Source organism: Azolla caroliniana, unplaced genomic scaffold (genome assembly GCF_043228905.1).
Source record: "Azolla caroliniana isolate FFs.n. ecotype wild unplaced genomic scaffold, voAzoCaro1.0.p SCAF_36, whole genome shotgun sequence".
Taxonomy (NCBI): Eukaryota; Viridiplantae; Streptophyta; class Polypodiopsida; order Salviniales; family Salviniaceae; genus Azolla; species Azolla caroliniana.
This window is the reverse complement of record NW_028230471.1, coordinates 226,634-232,968: the sequence shown is the minus strand read 5'-3', so window position 1 is coordinate 232,968 and position 6,335 is coordinate 226,634.

Here is a 6,335-nt window from a genome sequence, read left to right as displayed (position 1 = left end):
CCGTAGTACGCGTTGCGCACATTGAAGGTGCTCCTCGGTAGGTCGCGCCATGAATTGACTGATCACCCCGACCGGATAACTGAGATCGGGTCAGGTGATTGTCAAGTAGATAAGGCTTCCGACAACTTGTCGGAACCTTGTCAGGTCGCAAACCTTGCCGGAATTGGGGCGAAGCTTGACAGTCCTATCCAGAGGAGTGGAGACGGACTTACAGTCTGCCATCCCGAATTTGAAGAGCATATTCAGCGCGTAATGACATTGGTTGATTAGTATGCCTTCGGGGGTGCGGATCACTTCGATCCCGAGGAAGTAATGAAGGTCCCCCAGATCCTTCATGTCGAACGATGCCGCAAGCTGGAGCTTCACGCGGTCGATTTCACCTAGGTCGGCGCCCGTGATGACCAAGTCATCAACATATAGTAGACTACTAACCGGTCTGAGTCGACCTTTCCGGATGAACAGGGAAGAGTCTGATTTTGACGTGACGAAGCCCATCCGACGCAGTTGTTGCGTGATCTTCATGTTCCAAGCATGCGGGGCTTGCTTCAGTCTGTAAAGGGACTTCTTCAGTCGGCATACTGCCGAGGAGTTCGTTCTAGAGTGAAATCCGGGGGGTTGTACCATGTACACCTGTTCCTCAAGGTCACCTTGCAGGAACGCATTCTTTACATCCATCTGATGTAGGTGCCACCCCTTCACCACAGCTACTGCGAGCAAAACACGGACGGTCGTCATTTTCGCGACCGGCGCAAACGTCTCATCGTAGTCAATGCCGTGTTTCTGCGCGTAACCTTTTGCCACCAACCGGGCCTTGTATCGGTTGACCGAGCCGTCGGTGTTGTACTTGACCTTGTACACCCACCTACATCCGATCGGCTTCACACCCTTCGGTGTGTCAACCAGATCCCAGGTCTCGTTTTCCGCCAATGCGTGCATCTCTTCCTCCATCGTGGTGCACCAATTCGCGTCCTTCGCCGCTTCTACGTAGCTCTCCGGCTCACACACTTCCGCTATACGGGTCATGTACGCATAGTGATGCGCCATGTACTCGTTGTATCCGAACCGCAAAACAGGATTCTTCTGGTGGGTAGATCGGCGTAATCTCACATCAGCCGATGTCGAGGCCTTCTCGGTCGACGCGGACTTCACCTTTAAAGTCCCATCACCGGTTCCCTCGGAGTCGGACTCGCGTCGGTCTGACTCGTCCCTATCCGTGCCGGAATCCGACACCTTCTTCTTCCCTTTCTCTTTGCGCGTAAGCCGTCTCCTCGGCTTCCTGCGCGGGGAATGCACGACCGAGTCTCCACTACTCGCCGGCTCTTCGCGGGTCTCGATTTCGGGCTCATCCGAAGGCATCTCAGCCTCGCTGACCTCATCGTCAGAACTCGGATTGGAGTCGGGGTTCGGAGTCGGGGGCTGGTACCAGGACGCGGACTCGTCAAACACAACGTCATGGCTAACACGCGCTTGTTTGGTGCGAGGCTTATAGCACTTATAACCCTTCTGCTCGTCCGAGTAACCGACCAAGATGCATTTCTCGGCCTTTGCGTCCAGCTTCCTCCTTTTCTCCTTCGGTACATGCACATACGCAATGCTACCGAACACCCTCAAGTGTCGCAAGTTCGGCTTCGTTCCGAAATATAGCTCGTGCGCCGACACTTTGTCTCCGATCTGGTTCTGGATGTATACCGCGGTCCTTACCGCCTCGGCCCAGTAGAACTTGGGCATGCTCTTCTCCTCCAGCATTGCCCGTGCCGCTTCCACAACTGACCGATTCTTCCTCTCGGCTACGCCGTTCTGCTCCGGCGTGTATCTACAACTGAATTCGCGCCGAATTCCCATTTGTTGTAGATAACCGTTGAATTGACCAGAAAAGTACTCTTTCCCGCTATCCGACCGCAGGCACTTGATCTTTCGTCCCGTTTCCGTTTCCACGAACCCTTTGAGGTCCCGGAAACAGTCAAAGACTTCGCTCTTCCTCTCAATGAGGTAGATCCACGTGTGCCGCGTGTGGTCGTCGATGAAGGAGACGAAATATCGGCTCCCGCCAAGACTAACGTTTTGTGCCGGCCCCCATACATCGAAGTGTATAAGGTCGAGCTTGTTCCGGCTCCGGTTTCGCTCGTTGGGGAAAGGAAGTCGGTGTTGCTTCCCGAGTTGGCAGGCTTCACAAATTTGTGCCTTCCGGCCACTAAATTTGGGCAATCCAAACACCACTTGTTTCGATTGCAGGTCTTGAAGCCATTGGTAGTTGACGTGGCCTATCCGTTTGTGCCATAAGTCGATGTCTGACTCGACTTTTTTTCCCTTCGCAAACATTGCGGTGCCACCATCAGTAGAGTCGAGGATAAACATCCTCCCATCTTTGTGCCCTTGCGCAATAATACGGCCTTCTTCCTCAATGAAGCACCCAAGATGCGTAAACCGAACCTGCATCCCCTGGTCGACGATCTACCCGACCGACACCAGATTCTTCGTGATGATCCGGACGTGTAACACGTTCATAAGTTTCCCTTTCTGCCCGACATGGCTCAAGGGAACTTCACCGACATTCGCAATCAGATGCGGAGTGTCGTCTCCAGTTGCGACTACTCCTGGTTGCGTCGGTTTCTCAAGGTATGAGAACCACTCCTTGTGCCACGTCACATGGTTTGACGCGTCGGAGTCGACATACCACACCTCGTCTGATTGCGAGGCAGACTGCTTCATTGAGTTTGCTTCGTGTCTCGTCACGAAGACTGACCCTTCTCCGGCTTTTCCGGATCCTTCGGCGTAGTGCGATCGCTGCCGATTTCCTTTGTCGGTATGTCCGGAACCAGACCTCTCCGACTCGGCGCACTTCTTCCAGCACTCGCTCTCCCTGTGGCCTTTCTTGCCACAGTACCAGCATTCCGTGATGGCCTTCCCTTGCCGGCTCTGATCGCTTCGACTCCCCCTGTTTTCGGAGGGTCCGGAGTTGCTGTCGGCATCACTTCGGTGCCTTCTTCCTTGATCTCGTCGGCCGCCTCCATTACGCGCCGACTCGCCTCGTCCTCCACGTCCACGGGGCCTATCTCCCTCCGTGTACAGCATTATGTTGTCGGTGTGTGTGCTTGTAGACGCACCCGCGTGGTTCTCCTCTACCAGGAGCATTGACTGTAAGTTGAAAAAGGACGGCATATTCTCCCGGGTACACACAGCCGTTCGGAATGCTCCAAACTTCGACGCCAAACCTCCGAGACAGATTTGGACCATCTCGCTCTCCTCGATGTTCACCTCTATGGAGGCGAGGGAGTCGCAGATATCCTTGATCTTCGAGGTATAGTCTGCCACCGACAAGTCGCGTTGTCGTAGGTTGCTCAACTCCTGTCGGAGCTGAAGCTTCCTGGCTGTGGTGCTCGCGGCGAAAATCTTCTTCACATTTTCCCACGCACCCTTCGGCGTCTTTGCATCCCGAACATAGCTCAATAGTTGTTCGCCCACACACGACGCGAAGTAGTATAATACCCTGCTTGCCGATTGCTCCCACGACAAGAAGTCTCTGTGTGTCGATTCGGGTGCCGCGTCATTAGCTCCTTCAACATAACTCCAATAGCTGTGCCCGAGCAAGTATTGGTGCATCTTGTAGGACCAAGACGCGTAGTTGGTTCTGTTGAGCTTCTATGTTGGAAGCGAGCTCGCCATGCCTCTATCCATCGTTCTTCTTGTTCTTCTTCGTCAAGCTGTGTCGGCTGCAGAGAGGTTCTCAACCCTCACGCTCTGATACCATGTAAAAAGTAACGTGCAGAAGCAAGTATGAAGACCGAATAGAAGGAAGAAAACTCAGGTTTAATGGAGAGCTTGAGCTTACTCAGTATACGCGGGAGAGACAGAGAGAGAGAGTAACACGAGAAGTTAAATTCAAAAATAATCTTCAATCTGTACATAGGATGTGCTCAGTGAGCACTTTTATACAAGCCCTGACAATGGGTTGACACAAGTACTGACAGTACTTGACTGCTCATAAATGAGCCTCGACACTTACTCCCAAAAGTATTCCTTACGAGGAATATCTTTCTAACGGCATTTCGGTCTACGCACCAATACGGCCTTTCTACGCACCGGTCTGCGTACCGGTTTTATGCACCCAGTCTACGCACTGGTTATGCATCGTATTACGCACAAATGTTGAGCTTGTCTCTCAACACGACCAAATCCCATTTCGGCTTTCTAACCGAATTTGGCCAGCCAACTCCCCCACAAGGAGGGACAATCTTACATAACAAACTCCCCCTTCACTCCTGTAGGGGAAGAGCCAACCAAACCAACCTTTTGTCGGCACGCAACAAGTTTTTCCGTAGGCAAGATTTTAGTAAGCATGTCTGATCCATTTTCGTCAGTATGAATCTTCGCTAAGACAAACTCATATTCTTCTACTCTCTCTCGCAACCAATGATACATTCTTTGAATGTGTTTTATACGAGAGTGATAGGCAGCATTCGTAGCGAGATCAGTAGCACTTTGATTATCACAATGACGTACGAATGTTTCTTGTTTCATTCCTAGTTCATTAAAAGAATCTCTCATCCAAATTAATTCTTTTCCAGCTTCTAGTGCAACCATATATTCAGCCTCTGTGGTTGACAAAGCCACATCCTTTTGCAATCTTGATTGCCATGACACAGCTCACCCTGAATAAGTTATCACATACCCTGATGTGGATCAACCGGAATCTATATCACTCGACATATCAGAATCTGTGAAACGTTCGAGCATAGGTTTCCCGGAGCCATATCTAAGGCATACACTCGAAGTACCTTTGAGGTATCTGAGTATCCATTTTACGGTTGCCCAATGTTCCTTTCCAGGATTACTCATGTAGTGACTAACTATCCCAACAGCAAATGCAATGTCCGGCCTCGTGCAGACTATAGCATACATTAGGCTCCCAACAACAGAGGCATACGCCACCTTTGCCTTATCTTTCTCAGTTTTCAAACATTGTCCTAAATTTAACTTACAATTCACCGGCAATGGAGATCCAACACATTTCGCATTGTGCATGTTAAACCTTTGCAAAACTTTCGTCACATATATCTGACAGCCATAGCATGTTTTTAGTCCTGTCCCGGACTATATGCATTCCCAAAATTTGTTTTGCCAGTCCTAAGTCTTTCATGGCAAAAGATTTGCTCAAGGCTTTCTTCAAGCTTGCAATCTTTTTAGCATTCTGTCCAACAACCAACATATCATCCACATACAACAAAAGAATCCTAAAATCACCTTCATCATACCTCTTCACAAATACACAATGATCGGCTTGTGTTTTGTGGAATCCATATTCCAACATGAAGGACTCAAACTTCTTATACCATTGTCGAGGAGCTTGTTCCAGTTCATACAAGCTCTTCCTCAACCTACATACAAGATTTTCTTTTCCTTTCACCTCAAAGCCCTCCGGCTGCTGCATATAGATTTCCTCTTCCAACTCACCATGCAAGCATGCTGTTTTAACATCCAATTGTTCAATTTCCAGATTCATATTCGCAGCCATACTCAAAACAGTCCGGATGGAGGTCATCTTCACTACTGGAGCAAAAATCTCATCAAAATCAACACCCTTTTTCTGTTGGAAACCTTTCACTACAATACGGGCCTTATACCTAGGTGTACTTCTGTCTTCTCCAATTTTTAATTTGTAGACCCATTTGTTTCTTAGTGCCTTCTTTCCATCAAGCAGGCTCCATCAGCTCATAGGTGTGGTTCTCATGCAAGGAATCCATTACACCATTTCTCCTTATGTACATCAGTCATGACCTCTTCATAGCATTCTGGTTCCCCTTCATCAGTCGAGAATATATTGATTGGCTGGATACCGAGAGGTCTTCATTTTTCTTCGTGGATATCTTCTTCCTTCAACAACTGACTCAGATTCGGTTTCTTCTACCAGCTCATCATCCGACTCTGATTCGTGTGCATCTATTTGCTATTGAGTGTCGGCCAAGTCAAATTCGGCTTCATCAGCCAGCTGTTGTCTACCGACTGGTTGTGTGGGAGTGATCGACTAGTGTTGACTCCAAAACAGTAGTCGATTGGGAAGACGACTCTGGTCTTTGTTGCTTCCAGTGTCCGATTGTCTTGTCTTCCATGAATATAACATCTCGACTTCTTATCACTTTCTTATCAAGGAGATCCCACATTCTCTACCCAAACTCATCTTCCGAGTACCCCAAGAATATACAAGGCTTGGACTTGTTGTCCAGCTTTGACCTCTGATCTTTAGCAACATGTACATAGGTCAAGCATCCAAACACCCTTAAATGCTGATAAGACACATTCTTTCCTGTCCACACCCTCTGTGGGACATCCCCTTGAAG